Source organism: Delphinus delphis, chromosome 2 (assembly GCF_949987515.2).
Source record: "Delphinus delphis chromosome 2, mDelDel1.2, whole genome shotgun sequence".
NCBI classification, from domain to species: Eukaryota; Metazoa; Chordata; class Mammalia; order Artiodactyla; family Delphinidae; genus Delphinus; species Delphinus delphis.
The window spans coordinates 101,338,937-101,356,986 of NC_082684.1; the positions used below are offsets into that span (position 1 = coordinate 101,338,937).

Sequence of the window (18,050 nt, forward strand, 5' to 3'; positions counted from 1 at the left end):
CAGTAGTTGTGGCACACGGGCTTAGTTGCTCTGCCGCACGTGGGATCTTCCTGGACCAGGGATCGAACCCGTGTCCCCTGCATTGGCAGGTGGATTCTTAACCACTGTGCCACCAGGGAAGCCCTCAATTTTTTTTTATTGAAGTATATTTGATTTACAGTGTTGTGTCCAACTCTCTGATCCTTGGGTTTCTTAGGTGAAAAGTGGGGATGACAATACCTACTCCAAATGGCTTTGCAAAGATTAAATTGCATGATACGTATACATTTCTTACAAAGCGCCTAGCACAGGGTAAGCCCTTAAGAGTACTAGATCCTTTCTCTTACCCTCCATCTCCTCCAGGTATTTTTTGTTTTTTATTGAAGTATAGTTGATTTACAATGTTGTGTTAATTTCTGCTGTACAGCAAAGTGACTCATTTATACACTTATATACATTTAAAAATATTCTTTTCCATTATGATTTATCCAGGATAGTGGATATAGTTCCCTGTGCTATACAGTAGGACCTTGTTGTTTATCCATGCTATATGTAATAGTTTGCATCTACTAACCCCAAACTTCCAGTCCATCCCTCCCTATACCCCACCGCTTTGGCAACCACAAGTCTGTTCTCTATGTCTGTGAGCCTGTTTCTGTTCCTCCAGCTACTTTGGACTCATTCATATATGTCTATTTCCTAGAATAAAAGCCTCATTATGCCTTATTGAACTGGAAAACATTTCCAGAAACATGATAAGTGAGTTAAAGGATATGACCATTTTGATGACCTTTCAGATTACTGTCGACTGCTTTTCAAATACTATTTCTGGATTTTTTTTTCCAACGGACGTCTCTCAAAGAGATGAAAAACTTATGTATGAAGGTGCTCATTTCGGTGCTATTTATAAGAACATCATTATACAACAGAAGGATAATAACTGACTTAATCCTGTTAGGAATAAGGCAGCATGTAGTCAAATAAGCAATTAATGGTTAAACCACTTGTGAATGATACTACTTCTTGATAGATTATTGATCGGCTGTTGAAATAATAAAAACAAATACTAAATAGTAAACTTTAAAACTCTACCTGACAAAATGAAAAGAGAAAGCTTGAAATAGATTCTCAACAATTGTTACAATGTTTTAATACACACACATTCGAATACAACTTTAGATAATACTTTAAAATGAAGCTTGGCAAACTTTTTCTGTAAAGGGCCAGATAGGAAATATTTTAGGCTTTACAGGCCGGATGGTCTCTGTCACTGCCCAGTACTCAGTACTGCCCCTGTAGTGTGAAAGCAGCCATAGACATACAGTATGTGAATCAATGAGCATGGCTGCGTTCTAATAAAACTTTATTTACAAAAACAGGTTGCAGGCTGGATTTGGCCCACGGGTCAGTTTGCAAACTCCTGCGTTAAAGGGAAAAGAGGGACTTACCTGGTGGTACAGTGGTTAAGACTTCACCTTCCAGTGAAGGGGGTGCATGTTCTATCCCTGGTCGAGGAGCTAAGATCCCACATGCCTCGTGGCCAAAAAACTAAAAACATAAAACAGAAGCAGTATTATAACCAATTCAATAAAGACTTTAAAAAAAAAGGTTCACATTGAAAAAACTCTTTAAAAAAAATAAAGGGAAAAGAACTGTGTTTGTGAATATATGAGAATATTTTTCTAAGTTTCCTTTTATAACCTTACTATATGACCATCTTTTAAAAGTTTAAGAAAAAGGTGGACATATAATATAAAAATGGGCAAAAGTCCTGACCTGATGATTCACAGAAGGAATACCACAATACCATAAACACAGGAAAAATGAAGTATTCACCACTTTTGAAATATGAAATGGAACTTTTAAGAACCCCAAAATACTTAGTGCTCACAGAAGTATACTGAGGTAGTCGTGCTATTACAGTACCAGTTGGAAAGTCAAATGGCAACACTTCTCTAGTCAGAAAGGTGTTAATATGCCAAGAGTCTGCCACTGTTCAAAGCCAAAACTTCAGAAAATATAAGTAATGAGGGGCAATTCATCCAACCAACTATGAAAACAAAACGTAAAGTTTGAGTAATGAAATTAATGTGGAACATAGGAGAGAGACAGAACAATGGAAAAGGAGAAAAGGTTCAGAAATAAACACCAAAGTATGTGGGAATTTATTATATCTTATAGGTGGCATTTCTGATCAGAGAGCAAAAATATTAGGAAAACTGGACAGCCATTTGGAAAGAAAAACTGGGTCCCTACCTCACACCTTCCCCCCAATTAATTCTATATGAAAGATTTAAAGAAAAAAAAACCTATAAATGTACCTTTAAAAATTGGGCAGTTTTTTTAAAAGAGCAAACTCAGAGAGAGGAAGGCCTTTTAAAGTATGCTGCAGAAACCATAAACAATATGACTGTGGGATAATATTTTTCTTAAAAATTTTTTTCAGACTTAGGGCTTCCCTGGTGGCGCAGTGGTTGAGAGTCCGCCTGCCGATGCAGGGAACATGGGTTCGTGCCCTGGTCCGGGAAGATCCCACATGATGCGAAGCGGCTAGGCCCGTGAGCCATGGCCGCTGAGCCTGCGAGTCCGGAGCCTGTGCTCCGCAACGGGAGAGGCCACAACAGTGAGAGGCCCGCGTACCGCAAAAAAAAAAAAATTTTCAGACTTACTGTATCAGAAAATTATAAAAAATTTGATAACACACTGTGTTGGGGAGGGTGTGGGAAAACATGTCCTCTTATGCTCTGCTGTATTGAAATGCAGTGATATCTAGCTAAATAAAAATGCACATACCCTCTGATTCAGCAATAATTTCACTCCTAAATATTTACTTTATAAATATAATTGCACATTTAAATGAAATATATATAAAGGTCATTATGTCTTTCAATATTGCTTGTAACAGCAAAAGATTGGAAACAAAAGCTTAAATGTCTATCAACAAGGGAGTTAAAAATAATACTGTATATGTTACATGTATTCATACAAGTGAAAACTGTGAAAATTATGTCATTATGAAGAATGACAATGCTCTTTCCTTACTGATATGGAAATATTGCAAGACATCTGGTTAAGTGAAAAAGGCATGGGGGAAAATTGTGTTCATATCATGCTAAAATTTTATGGGAGAGAAAAGGAAAACGTATACTTATAAAAGTGTAGACGGTTTCTGGAAAGATATATGAAAAACTTGTAAAAGAGGATGTATCTGGGGAGAAGAGATGGGTGGCTAGGTGGAGGAAAGGGAAATAAACTTAGTTTTCATTGTATACCCTTTTTTAAGTTCTTTAAATTTATAATAAAGCATTACCTATTTAAAATTTAGATTTTCTAATAATATTTAAAGACTCAGGGAAATATTTTTCTCAACAGCATCCCCTATTTTTCCACTTGGATGGCTAAGAACCAACTAAAACTCAACATGTCCAAAGCTGCACCCCAGATTCTGCCCAGAATCTGCTCCATCCGCCATTCGCCTCACATCAGTTAATGGCAACTCTATTCTGGTAGTCGTTCAGGCTGAAAATCACGGAACTATCAACGGCTTCGATCTCTCACATCCTATGTCCAAACTCTGGCCACACTCGGTTTCTTGTTATTCCTAGAAAATGCCAAGCACCGTCCAGTCTTTGGGCCGTTGTATTGGCTGTGCTGTCCCCGCTGCAGGGCTCCTCCTCGCAACCTGCATGCTTCACGCCCTCTCTTCGCTCAAGGCTGTGTCCATAAATCACCTCACTGAACTGAGAAGGAACCAGCCCTCTAGCCAGCACTCCTGACCCACTTTGCTTAAAAAAATTACAGGGTATCTATGACCTTTTAGCATAATGTACAACTTCCTTTTATATTTGTTGTCTATCTCTTACTAATTGACTAAGCTTCATGAGCGCATTAATTTTTGCCTATTTTGTTCATTGATGTTTCCTTCGTAAGCCCACAAAACTATTCAGTAAGCCCGCAAAACTATTCGCTGAATGAATGAATTCATTAATGTAAAGTTTACAGAGCACAATATAAAATTACACCTACTGTATAATGAGTTTTGTAGAAAAATATATTTAAAATATTTAAAGATTTTTTTAAAAAAGATGTTACATTATGGGCCTTTGCATATTTTGCAATATTTTTTCCTCCTGTTGCTCGTGAAAGAGTATTCTCTCATTGATGGCTTGGCTTCTTCTCCTCCAATTTCTGGGGGAAGGAATGTATCTGCTTAGCTCAGATTCTTCCAGGTAGAATTGGGGAAATGGGCAGAAAGAAAAGATGAACTGCAAGAAGTGAAACAAGTTTAATTAATTTAATATTGGGAATGGAAGCAGAGTCTCTGAGAGGAAAAAGAAACTTGAAAAAGGTGAGGAAGGGAAAAAGGGAAGAGAAACCCCTTGATGTTGGGCTTTATGAGAGATTTTTGCTGGTAGGTGAGAGTGAGGGCTAAGGAGTTTTGGGGAAGCTGCAGGGTGTGGGAGGTGACAAGAGGATGGAAATGGGAAAGAAAATTTTAAGAAGTGTTTCTATTGATTATAAATGAGATGCCCTTTGATTTTCTTTAAGAATCTCCGGTGAAGATCTCAAGAAATATATGGCAATGTCGTAAAAAGGAACGAAATTGTGTCATTTGCAGAGATGTGGATGGACCTAGAGGCTATCGTACAGAGTGAAGTAAGTCAAAAAGAGAAAAACAAATATCGCATGTTAATGAATACATGTGGAATCTAGAAAAATGGTACAGATGAACTTACTTGCAAAGCAGAACTAGAGACACAGATGTAGAGAACAAACGTATGCATACCAAGGGGGAAGGGAGCAGGGTGGGATGACCTGGGAGATTGGGATTGACATATATACACTACTATGTTTAATAGCTACTGTATAGCACAGGGAACTACTCGGTGCCCTGTGGTGACCTAAATGGGACGGAAATCCAAAAATGAGCGGATGTATGTATACATATAGCTGATTCCCTTTGCTGTACAGCAGAAACTGACACAGCAGTGCAAAGCAACTATACTCCAATAAAATATATATATATAATAATATATAATATTATAATTATAATATTATAATATATAATAATATATATATATGGCAACATTACAAACGGTTTGTTCAGGGTGGTGGCTTTCTGTATTATTTTAATTTTCTTCTGTATATTTGTCTGTACTTTTCACATTTTCCTCCATTATAAATGTATTCCTTTTATAGTATAGAAGGACATGATTTAACAGTTTTCTTTACCCTTCATCCTTCAAAGAGTCTCTGTAGCAGTCAGTAGCTGCCTGAGGCATCTGTCCTTTGCCTGCCTATTTTAGGCAGGCTCCTGGACCAGGAAAGGGGGCCTGCTGTGCTGCAGACGGAGTCTTCTCCTGACCGTGGCTCTGGCCCTCTTCCCTCTGACTCTCACCTGACTCGCACCCTGGCTGGCTCTGTTCTGTGCTGGCCTCGGCTCCCCAGTACCCTCCGCAGCTGGCTGCTTTGGGTGGGGTCCTTTGTCTTAGCTCTGGCCCTTTGGACCGGAAACTGAAGCCGATCTACCTTCATCTCTCCCGAAAATGGAGGTTTGGTTAATAGCCGTACCCATCTGACTCCTGTACATGAAATCTTTGGTTTTTTAATTTTAAATTTTATAACATTTCATCATGATACTCAGCAGGGGCTACCCTTCCACATCATAAGAGTGGTGGCTTTGGACTGCCACCTAGGGTCACCAGTTGTTCTGGTTTGCCCAGGACTGAGAGGGTTCTTGGGACAATGGCCTTTTCAGTGCTGAAACTGTGAAAGTCCCGGGCAAATCAGGATGAGCTGGTCACTGCGGTCATCACAGGCACCAGTAGGCTTTATCGCCACTGTCTTAGTTGACTTCTGAGGTTAGCGGTGAGGACACTCTCCTCACTCTGATACAAGTATGTTCTCTCCACAACAGGTGAAGACCATGCCCGCTTCTCTCCCCAATCATGGCAGGAATCAGATTAAAATGCAGGAACTTTCCTCCACATCTGTTGCTCTAGAGGGACTGACAAAAGTGTCAGAGCAGGAGAAGGGGCTCCACACCGGCCCACGCCACCAGCGGAGAAACACAGCCCAAAGGAAACATGGCTGAGGGGCTCCAAAGGGTCTTCTACTCAGATACTGTTCCCGGTACAAACAATACGGCTCTTCCCCGGGGTTGTGCAGACAAGAGCTGTACCTCTACGAACAGGTCAGCTCAGTGCTCCCAGTTCCTGGAAATTTGCATATCATGAATCTCCTTTGAGAGATGAGAAGGGTTTTTAGACAAAATTACTTTAAAAACACAAGGCTCTCACAGGACCCAAAAGCACAAACTCACAGCTTCTAACTAGGTTAGCTAAACAAGGACACTCCTTGGAGGGAACTGCTAGCACAGACTCTATTTTAGGCATTTCAGGGGAACACTGGTGATCATGACTTACACTGGATAGAGTGACTATTTAGGGACATTTATTTTTGCTGAAATATTTGCTGAGCATTTTTATAAAGCACTTCAAATCTGAAAAGATAAAAACAATTTCTGTAGGAGCCTTTAGAAGAGGGTGGGAAGGAAGATGGTGATCATAACACTGTAGCATTTATGTTGTGACACTTTCTGATACATTCAATGCCATTTCTTTAGAGTGAAGCTAAGGAACCAGAGCAGAGATGACAGCATAAACTTGGCATGAAACAAATGTTATGAGCTTGGTGCCTCTGTTGGTTTTCCCACAGCTTTCATCTTCCCAAGGGGATAGGATAATAACTAAAGTTCCAAGGAGGCAATGACTCCTTCCATTGGGTGGAAATGGGCGATTGAGAATTGCAGATGCATTCAGGTTTTGGGATTTGGTTTTCAGGCAACTTGCCAGGGATGGGTTCCAGCCACCCAGACCATTGTTATTGTGCCTCCTCCAGGAGCACTTTCACCCCTGCTTCTCAGAAAGAGTTAGGGCGTCTTGGAGGAATGGTATACCTGAGAGCCTTAGTCCTGCTTCCACATTAACATTATCTGGAGATCTTTTAAAACCATTCATGAGGGCTTCCCTGGTGGCGCAGTGGTTGAGAGTCCGCCTGCCGATGCAGGGGACACGGGTTCGTGCCCCGGTCCGGGAAGATCCCACATGCCGCGGAGCGGCTGGGCCCGTGAGCCATGGCCGCTGAGCCTGCGTGTCTGGAGCCTGTGCTCCGCAACGGGAGAGGCCACAACACTGAGAGGCCCGCGTACTGCAAAAAAAAAACAAAAAACAAAAAAAACATTCATGCTTGTGTTCTCCTCCATTCAAGTAAACAATTTCTGAGGGTGGGACCCAGGTATGGATACTTTTTTTTTTTTAATACTCCAGGTAAATTCTAATGGACAGCCTGCGTGAGAACCACTGCTGAAATTCAATGCTGTTCAAACTTGAATGAAATAATCACAAGCTAGGTAGGTGGATAGATAGATTGAATGATAAATGGATGGATAGATGGGAGATGCGAGAGGGAGAGAGAGAAACAAATATATAACCCGTATGAATAATAGATGAATAATAGTGATTATCTGTGGATAGGGAAATTATGAACAATTTTATTTACTTTATGTCTATTTTCTAGTCAACTGTGAAACACCAACAGAAAAAGGATTAGAAGACATAATGAGTAATTTTACAGAAAGATAGACAATAAGCATTAAAAAAAATCAACTTGACTAGTAATAAAAAAATACAAATTAAAACAATGACCTGATACATTTTAAAATGATCCTACTGGCACATTTCTTTAATAATGAGCTCCAGAAAGGCACCCAGGATCTCTGTGTGTTCTTTCTCACGACTGCATGGGAATCTACAATTACCTCAAAATTAAAAATTTAATTTAAAAAAATGATACAAAAAAGAACAGATGCATACTAGAAAGACTGATTCAAAATATTGGAAAGAGAAAATATAGCTGTGGGGAAAAGCCCAATAGATGTGACAACCTCCACTGGACAGAGTTAAGAGAATACGTGAACTTGAACCATCAGGGACCAGGAAGATTACCTAGTCCAGGACGTGAAGACTCAGGCGTCTGCGGGAGTAGGAAGTCTCAGAGTGAGTGAAGTGGGATGACCAAGGACTACGGTGAACAGAGAGGACACATCCTTTCTAAAGAGGCATCCACTACTCACCTCCAAGACGTTTTTGCCAAGCGAGGAAGCAAACCCAGTGTCAGATTTTCCAATTTTTTTTAGAAAAAGTAAAATCTGAAGTTTAATAAGAAATCGTCCCATTTTTAAACGTTGGCAACTAATTGAAAAATTCCAAAATGCTATGCAGGTCAAATAAAATTAACTGTGACTTGTATTCAAACTTATAAAAACAAAAATGAGATCCAGTGTGGTTGATGATGCATTTAAAAATGAGCAAGGGGTAATGAAAATTGGTACAATCTTTCTGGAGGACACATTTGCAATCTGTATGAAAAATATTAAAATTTTGCATACCTTTTTGTCTAAAATCTCAAATATTTTGCTCTAAGGAAATAATTCTGAAATCTGAAAAAGATTAACTAAAAGATCTTCAGTGCAATGTTATTTATAAAAAAGAGAAACTATGTGAAACCTTCACATCTTTAGCAGAATTGAGTAAAGAAATTATGCTTCATGCATACATCAAAATATAATGTAGCCATTAACAATGAAGTAGAAGAACAGCATGAAATCACGTGGAAATAAGTTCTCCGAGTGAAAAAATATATAATTTAAATTGATAGCTTTAGAGCTGATGTTTTGAGGAAGGAAAGGATGCGGTATAAATAGAGTATACTCTGTTTAATTCTAGCTTTGTAAAATTATACTTACATTACATATTATAAATATTGTATATAGTCTCTTTTTATTGCTCATCTGCATTTTCCAAGTTTTCAATAACAAACCCTGCTATGGTCACCTTATCCATTTCCTATTTATTTTCTTGCTAACAGAATTCTATTTTCATTGGGGTGGCATTAGACCCTACCAAAGAAAGGCGTCATTTCTTGGTCTAAGCCAACCATAGCAATCTTGCTTTCTGTTTCCCCAACATGTCTTGCATCTGACTGATTTCTAACAAAGATTCAAGGAGAAGTCGGCTGTGAGATGTACCGGGGAAGGTGTGCTCATCTGATAAAAGGGACAGATGTGTCTGGCTCTACTCTTGGCAGTTTTCCTGTCTGGAAAGTGGATGTTATGGCTGGAGCCATAGTCAGCGGCCTTCTAGCACACTTAAGGGAAAGGCTACCAGCATCACTGCTGGTCCTGAAAGTTCTGAGCCTCTGAACCATCAGTAACAACTGCCCACCTTCAGACATTTTGTTATGCAAGAAAACAAGTCCCTCTGTTTAGATGGAGTTTTCTGTTACTTGCAGCAGAAAGCATTTCTAACTGATTTAAATGTGCCCTAAAAACGCTTGAAAGAAACTATTTTTTAAAAAAATTAAGAGGTGGAGGGCTTCCCTGGTGGCACAGTGGTTGAGAATCTGCCTGCCAATGCAGGGGACACGGGTTCGAGTGCTGGTCTGGGAGGATCCCACATGCTGCGGAGCAACTAGGCCCGTGAGCCACAACTGCTGAGCCTGCGCGTCTGGAGCCTGTGCTCCGCAACGAGAGAGGCCGCAATAGTGAGAGGCCCGCGCACCGCGATGAAGAGTGGCCCCCGCTCGCTGCAACTAGAGAAAGCCCTCGCACAGAAATGAAGACCCAACACAGCCAAAACTAAATTAATTAATTAATAAAAAATTAAAAAAAAATAACTTTCTGATAAAAACAATGATTTTTAAAAAAGTGGAATAAAAGGACTGGAAGAATAAGTCTGTATCTTATCTGTATTTCCTAGAATATACCTGTAACGCATTTGTAATAACAATCCAGTAAAAGTTATTTCAAATTTTCTAATAGTCTGGAGCACATCCAATCCCGGCAATGCTGGTCTCCCAAGACCTGGCAGTCCTGGTATTGATTTGCTGTGTGATCTTGGGAAAGCACCTCATCATTCTAGAACTCAGCCTCCCAAACTGTGTAGTGACAAGGAATCAAATGATTCTTAAGGCTCCTTGTTAGCAGCTCCAGAGAAAGAGCTCAGGGCTCGTCTCTGAGTCTGTCATTCTCTTCCCTATGGACAATGACTGATTGAACAGATACTCTATGCAGGGAAACTGCTCAAGAATGGGAAATAAACACTATACTTCCTTGGCTTAAAAACAGGGGGCAGGGACTTCCCTAGTGGCGCAGTGGTTAAGAATCGCCTGCCAATGCAGGGGACACGGGTTCGAGCCCTGGTCCGAGAAGATCCCACATGCCGCAGAGCAACTAAGCTCGTGCGCCGCAGCTACTGAGCCTGTGCTCTAGAGCCCATAAGCCACAACTACTGAAGCCCGCGCGCCTAGAGCCCGTGCTCCGCAACAAGAGAAGCCACTGCAATGAGAAGCTTGAGCACCTCAACGAAGAGTAGCTCCTGCTCGCTGCAACTAGAGAAAGCCCACACTCACCAACACAGCCAAAAATAAATAAATAAAATATAAATAAATTTAAAAAAACAAAAACAAAAAGAGAGGGCATACTCATGGATACAGAGACCAGATTGGTGGTTACCAGAAGTGGGGAGGGCATGGGGGGTGTGGGTGAAATGGGAGAAGGGGGTTAAACAATACAAACTCCCAGCTATAAAATAAGTCATGGAGATGTAATGTACAGCATGGGGACTACAGTTAATAACACTGTACTGTATGTATATTTGAAAGTTGCTGAGACAGTCAATCTCAAAAGTTTTCACCACATACACAGAAAATCTTGTAACTATGTATGGTGACGATGTTAACCAGACATTTATTTCACAGTATATACAAGTATCGAATCATTATGTTATACACTTGAAACTAACATAATGCTATAACATAATGATATAATTATATCAATAAAAAACAAACAACAACAACAAACCCAGAGTGCACAGGGAACTAAAGCACCAAAGATCACTTTATAATTTTCTTTGTGGTGTCAGAATACCATCTAATGTGATTCTCTTCTGTTAAGTGTGGAGGGAACTCTCCCCAAATCTCCCAACCAAAGCCCAAATTCTATAACACGTTCTTTCTAACACCTTCTTACTGAGATGCTCCATGCTTTTCCATGGTGTGCTTTCCCCCTTGCTGCAACAGGGAATAAATCCAACTTGTTCAACTACAGGTGTGTTCCTGGAGGTCTTTGATTAGAGGGCACTGACAATATTAAGCATTCAAAACCATTTATTGCTATTATTAGCAATTGCTATTTTATAAATTTATTTATTTGGCTGCGTTGGGTCTTCGTTGTTGCACACGGGCTTTCTCTAGTTGCGGTGAGCAGGGCTTCTCTTGTTGCGGAGCATGGGCTCTAGGCTTGCAGGCTCAGTAGTTGTGGCTCGCGGGCTCTAGAGTGCAGCCTCAGTAGTTGTGGCGCACAGGCTTAGTTGCTCCGTGGCATGTGGAATCTTCCCGGACCAGGGCTCGAACCCGTGTCCCCTGCATTGGCAGGCGGATTCTTAACCACTGCACCACGAGGGAAGTCCCAGCAATTATTATTTTAAAAAATAATTATTACAGTAAGTCCCCTACATACGAACCTTCAAGTTGCGAACTTTAAAAGGTGTGAACGTGTGTTCTCGTGTCCGATCACGTAAGTTAATTCACGAGTCTGGAGTACATTGTCATGTGCGTGCATCCTCTACAAGTGGTTGTGCGTTTGTGTACTTCACTGTACAGTGCTGTATAGAGTACAGTGGATGTCCAGAAGCAAAAATAAAAGCAGCGGTATATAGCTGATTGTGTTAGTTGGGTACCTAGGCTAACTTTGTTGTACTTACGAAAAAACTGGACTTACGAACGCGCTCTCGGAGTGGAGCTCGTTTGTATGTAGGGGACTTGTATTGTTATTAATCATGTGAGTCTAGCATATAAGGTGCATCTCTGGGGATGTGGCTGAGATACCTCCAGAAGGCAGACTTGGAATAGGTTGCAAAAGGCCTTTGTTTCACATTGTCTTGTACGAAATGGATGGCAGAGCCCTGATACACACCACACACACACACACACACACACACACACACACACACACAGATACTGACAAATCTCAATCTTTAGAAGGTTCCTCCACAAAGGGAGAAAACTTGTCTTTCCTGTTCACAGCTGAGTCTCCAGCATGCAAAGGAAAGCAGGTCACATCATATAGCCTCAACTCGGTACATTTTTCCTGAATGAATGAACTCAAGCATCCTGGGAGACTTTAACAGTTTAATTTAAACATTAATGGATCAGGTAGACAAACATAGCTAAGACATATATAGTGCTTACTCCCTACCAGGAACTGCACTAAACACTGAACATGTATTAACTCAGCTGTCTCTGGTCCCCATCCTATGAAGTAGATACTATTATGAACTCAGTTTTACGGAGGTGAAAACTGAGGCACAGGGCGGTTTAGTGGTTCACCAGGGATCCCATGGCAGGTAGGTGGCTGAGTGAGGATTTAAATCCAGGTAGTCTGACTTCAGAGCCTGTGCTCATAACCAACATGCTTTACTGCCTTGCAGTACAAAATAAAGATATAGAGAGTAATAATGTGCAATTAACTTTGCAGGCGGATTTGTGTTGTTTGTATCTAAAACCACAGAAAGTACATTTTTTTCTTCCTTGAGTATGAGGGAAAAATGCTCTTTGCACATTTTTAATTGGTCATTTCATAGGCCATAGAGTGAAAATTACGTAGATCATATAATTTGACCACAGCAAAATAACATTAGCTATAAACACCAAAAATAACAGGGGGAAAGCAGGAATGAAATATCAGGAATGAAAAAGGGGATATAAGAACAGATTCAGAGGAGATGAAAAATTATAAAGGTGTTCTATTTGTAACTTTATGCCAATAAATTTGAAAACGTAAATGAGACAGACTTATTTTCTAAGCAAAGATAAATGATCCAAAATTGACTCAAGAAGAATCAGAAAATGAATACTCCATTACTTACCAATAACTTTGGAAAGAATAATTAAAGGTATAGCCTTCTAAAATCCATCAAGTCCAGATTGTTTTGTAGATGCATTCTTTAAATCATCAATGAGCAGATAGATATCTTGATAATTGAAAAATACCAGTGTGGGGCTTACCTGGTGGCGCAGTGGTTGACAGTTTGTGCCCCGGTCCGGGAGGATCCCACATGCCGCGGAGCGGCTGGGCCCGTGAGCCATGGCTGCTGAGCCTGCGCGTCTGGAGCCTGTGCTCTGCAACGGGAGAGGCCACAACAGTGAGAGGCCCGCGTACCGCAAAAAAAAAAAAAAAAAAAAAAAAAAAATACCAGTGTGTAGGAAAAAACCAGGATGCTTTCAAAATCATCCTAGAAAGTTAGCATAACCTTGTACCAAATTTGAATGAAAACCTCACCGTCCCCTAAAAAGGAAAAAAATAATTTTATTTATTAATATAGATGCCCCCTAAAAGCCCTAAGGTAAATAAATAATTCCAATCCAACAGTGTATTTTAATAAAAGAACATACATTGACCATATAACGTTTGTTGGAGGAATATATATGTGGTATAATTAAGGGTGGCATCTTGAATCATCTTGAAGAGGAGGAAGGACTATTCAGATTTGGTGCTGGGACAGCTGGCTTCTCGCCTTCATCAAATCCTTGCCCTACCTTATGCATAAATCTAATTTCCAGATGAATTGATAACCTAACCAACAATATCATCATCAACAACAACAATAACAAAAAAGTTCTAAGCTACTAGAACATTTAAGCAATTATTCTTGCGATTCTCGGTCTCCTTAAGCAAGGTAGGAAATCTAGAAGTCATGAAAGATAAGACTTACAGATTTGAGTACACAAAACCTTGTAACTGCTTTACAGAGAAAGACCCCCCCTCAATATTATTCAGTACTTAACAAATAATGGATGCCACATGAAAACATTTCCATAGGTAACACTATGGAAACATTAAGTGACAAAGGCAAACTACAGAACAATATTTATATTTTTAAGATTGATAAAATCGATAACGCTCTGGCAAGTTTGGTAAAAAAAAATTGGCATGGGGAGGGAGAAAATACAAATCAACAATATTAAGAATGAAAAGGGGGTATAATTTCAGAGAAAAGCAAACACTATAAGGTAATACTAGTTGTAACTTTGTGCCTGTGAACTTGAAATTGTGAGATGGACAATTTTCTAGGAAAATGTAAATGTATAAAACTGACTCAAGAAGTAGGACTTTTTTTGTAAAGGAAAAATAGAACTTTGTGTGTGTGTGTATAGATAGACAGATACAGATATAGATAGATAATATATATCAGTGGGTTTGTGGTTTGAAAATGCAGGTTGCCTCGGGGAATGGGACTAATAATGGAAGGTGACCAGCTAGGCTGAGGGGGGACAGCTGCTTTCTAAATATAATGCCGCGTGCTTTGAATTCTATACAAGCCACGAATTACTTTTGATAGAAAGGGAGCAAATACTGTTGGTGAATGGCTCCCCGGGAAGTCCTAGGAACAAGCAGGAGGTGGGCTAAAGGATGGAGTTGGAATGGAATCCAATGGTTCGTCTGTGATAATCAGATTCCTCCCAGGTCTTACAGTCTCACTCGCCCCCTCTTCTCTCCCTCTCCTTCCCACACTCTGGACAGACATCCTGAGATCCGAGGGCGTTTTATGAAGGAAGGCAGAGCCGCGGAAAGAGCAAAGGAGACAGGAGTTCAAATCCCTACCCTAGTCTGGGATCTGCAGTGTCAGACTTTGGGAGCGTCCCCTCACTTCGCCTGATCCAAGGGTCTCCGTGTCCCATCTGCACCCACCCTCTGGGGCTCCTGGAGGCTCAAGTTAAGTTGTTAAGCGAGTCTAATCCCTCAAGAGCTGGAGATGAGGGGGCGGGGTGGCCGGCGCCTCTGCCCGCAGCTGCAGGTAGGCACATCCCCACCCCCGCTGCCCCCTCCTTCCTCCTTCCTCCCCAGCACACACACCCACACAAACCGCTCGCGTCGCGGCTGGAGAGATGCTCTCAGGCGCCAGCGGGCAGCAGAGCCTCGGCAGCCAGTAGAGCCGAATAAAGAGCTGGAGGGCTGGGGTTGCGCAGGAGATCTGCAAACCACAACGGGGGACAATTCTTATCTTTCTTTCATGCTTCTTTCTTTCTCTTAAAAAAAACCCTCCCTTGTTCCCACTGTAACTTGGAGGAACAAGGAGTGGTTTGAAGGAACTGACGCAGAAGTTTTATTTATAAACCTTAAAGAAGTTCTGGGCAAGTCACTCAACAGAACCCGCGAGGCCCCAGGTAACCCCAGCTCCCGGCGCTGGCTCAGCCTGGCAAGCCAACCCACAGCCTCAGGCAGGGGTGCGGGGCGCCCTCTGACTTTGCTTTTGGAGTAATGACACGACCCGTGACGTGGACCCAGGTGGCCTCGCTTGGTGAGCGTCCCCACCAGGTAAGCGCACTCCCGGGGTCTCCACTGGTCACCTGGGTGGGACCTTCAGCTCCTAAGAAGTAAGTCTGCACAGTTTAGCCACATGCATGAGTGGGAGGTTGGTAGGAGAGAGTCTGCTTTTATCACAGGAAATTGTGGGAGATAGGAGTGAAAGATGGTTAAAAAAAAAATTCCTTTTTTTAAAATTTTTGCATTGACGCGCGGGGATGAGATGCATAGGGGGTGAAGTTTTGTAGGAAATGGTTGTGGATCGGGGCTGGAGACAGGCGTCTGAATTTCTGCAGGGACTGAAGGGGGAGCAAAGTCCACATTATTGCAGAAACCTATGATGAACGGGAGGTGAGAGGTTATGAGCCTGAAAATGTGCAAGAAATGGTAAAGAGTATGAATCTAAGCATTTTAGAGAAATGATGGGAGAAGCACTTACCGTCCTGGTTTCACCTGACCCCCGTGCTCTGCCTTCTCCACGAAGATGCTCACAGACACTGACAACAGTGGACGCCCTCACGCACTGCCCGCGCGCCCGGAGCCCGCGGCGTTCAGCACCTCGGACAGAGCCCAAAAGGGCTGCGCGCGGCGCCCTGTGAGCCCAGAGCGTCCTGTCTCCTTCGCCCCAGGCCACCGCGGCTCGCCTCTGAGGGCGACTACCTAACCCCGCCCCTAGAGCTGGGAGAAAGGATTTTCGAATCGCAAGAGCAAACGTGGAACTCAGTTTCTGATCCGCTTCTAACTGCTTCCCGTGACTGTAGAAGGAAGAGGCGGAGTATAAAGATAGCCCCCAAGCTTCTGCAAATACTACAGCTGAACGGGGTGGCCTCCTGGATTTGGAAAGGTGTACCCAAACTTCTTCAAATTTTAACATTTATTGAGCGTTTTCCATGTGCCAAGGCCCTGTGCTAGGAGCTCTACCTGAGTTATTTTATTGTTATAGCACACCACAAATGTGTCTGTGATTATCCCCATTTTACAGATGAGAAAACTGAGGCAAGAGAGGCTGAGTAACTTGGCCCAGTTTCTACAACCACCGAATGGTAGAGCTGTGTTCTTAAACTCCACTCCCGGCTGCAGTAGTCAGGAGATGTGTCCGAGCAGAATTCTCACCGTGAAAGAGCTCTGAACTTGGGCTCAGAGGAACAGAGTTTGAATCCAAGCTATACCACTTACAAACGTGTGCTCTTGGGCAAAATTACTTAACACGTCTGAACTTCAGACTCTGTATCTGTAAAATTAGGATAATAAAGCTTCCCTTGCAGAAGTGTGAGGGGAGGGTGGTCAAAGAGATCATGAATGTGGAAAGACTCAGCAAACTTTGCATTGTGGTTGGGTGGTGGAGGCAAGAAAGGAGGCAGCAGGTGATTGGAAGAGAAAGAGGACTGGTAATGGCATTAGTGGTACTCTACAGGGTGCTGGGAGGGCTTAGAGGTAGGATTCTGGATGAGCTTAATTCAACATAACCCCGTGGCTCTTAGAGGACTTTGTAGAGAGTGTTCACATATAGCCTACCCTTTGATCCTTATAACAATCTTGTAAGGCAGAATCGGAGTTCTATTCATTTGGAAAGACGACGCTTGCCCTTAATTACTCAGCTACCTAGTAGCAGAGCTGACGTTAAAATCCAGATCTCCTGCTTCTCTATCCTGTAATCCTTCCACCATGACTGGTACATCCTCCAGAGCTTGGATTACGGAGCAATTACAGCACCAAAATATACTGAGATAAGCACTGTAAATATCAGGTTGGACCGTGTGAAACTGATGATGGTTTGACCATTTTTTACCTACAGACACAGTAACGTCATATGGACCAATCTAATAAATGTTCATTGATTATATTCTATTTTGTTCCACATAGAATTTAAAACAACTTATAAAGGTCCACAAGATGCCAGGTTTATATATATTAGAAGCAGTCAAGAAAATAGAGGAGAAACAAGATGAAGGCTGTAGCCAGAAATAAGATGAATATAAAATATGCATATTATAAAGTCCCAGAAACTTGCTTTGGGTCACAAAGTACAATAAAGTGTATATCCGGTCCCTTGCCTAGGGATATGAGAAACTTTGCAGACGTTTGTAGGAGTCTGTTGCTCCTCCACTTTGGCATAAATTTTCTGCTAGCACTAATATAAGTAGTCTTGAAACCAATGCAATGCCTCAACCCTCTGAAAGATTTACCACTGTGCCAAACAAGGGAAGTTTAACTGGAAATCTGATGCCAATGAGACTCAAGAAAGGGGAGGTAAAGCAAATGGTATTTTATCTGCACTGAAGTAATGAAGTGTTAGCTATTTATAATGGTTCACACGAGCACATCATACTTTAAAGTTTATAAAAAGGGCTTCTGTATCCATCAGCTCGTTGGAGCCTCCTAACAAACCTGTAGAGGTGAGAGACTAGGAAGCGAGGGGAAGAACAAAAACACAACATCATGACTTGTAGCCCATGTATTTTACTCTTTATGCTTCATGTCATAAACCCACATACCTACAGAGGCTAGGTAAGTCACTTGAATGTGTGAACTGGGCCAAATGTAAGACCACAGAGAATGGCAGGGCCTTTGTCAAACTGGACAATGAATAATCCATCTTAAAACATTCAAATTAAAAAAAAAAGTTAAAGCGGGGCTTCCCTGGTGG

At 41.6% G+C, this 18,050-nt stretch overlaps 1 long non-coding RNA gene across 1 annotated transcript in view; it reads right to left on the reverse strand.

The window, feature by feature from the left end:
* LOC132420668 (uncharacterized) overlaps positions 1–16,100 on the reverse strand; it is a 36,905-nt gene extending 20,805 nt beyond the window's left edge. Inside the window, exons 1-3 of the long non-coding RNA XR_009518405.1 lie at positions 15,843–16,100; positions 13,105–13,218; positions 1,428–1,527 (exon numbers count right to left, since the gene is read on the reverse strand). This is a non-coding gene — a long non-coding RNA (uncharacterized lncRNA). The remainder of the gene's footprint in view (positions 1–1,427; positions 1,528–13,104; positions 13,219–15,842) is intronic.
* Between the last annotated feature and the right edge of the window lie 1,950 nt (positions 16,101–18,050).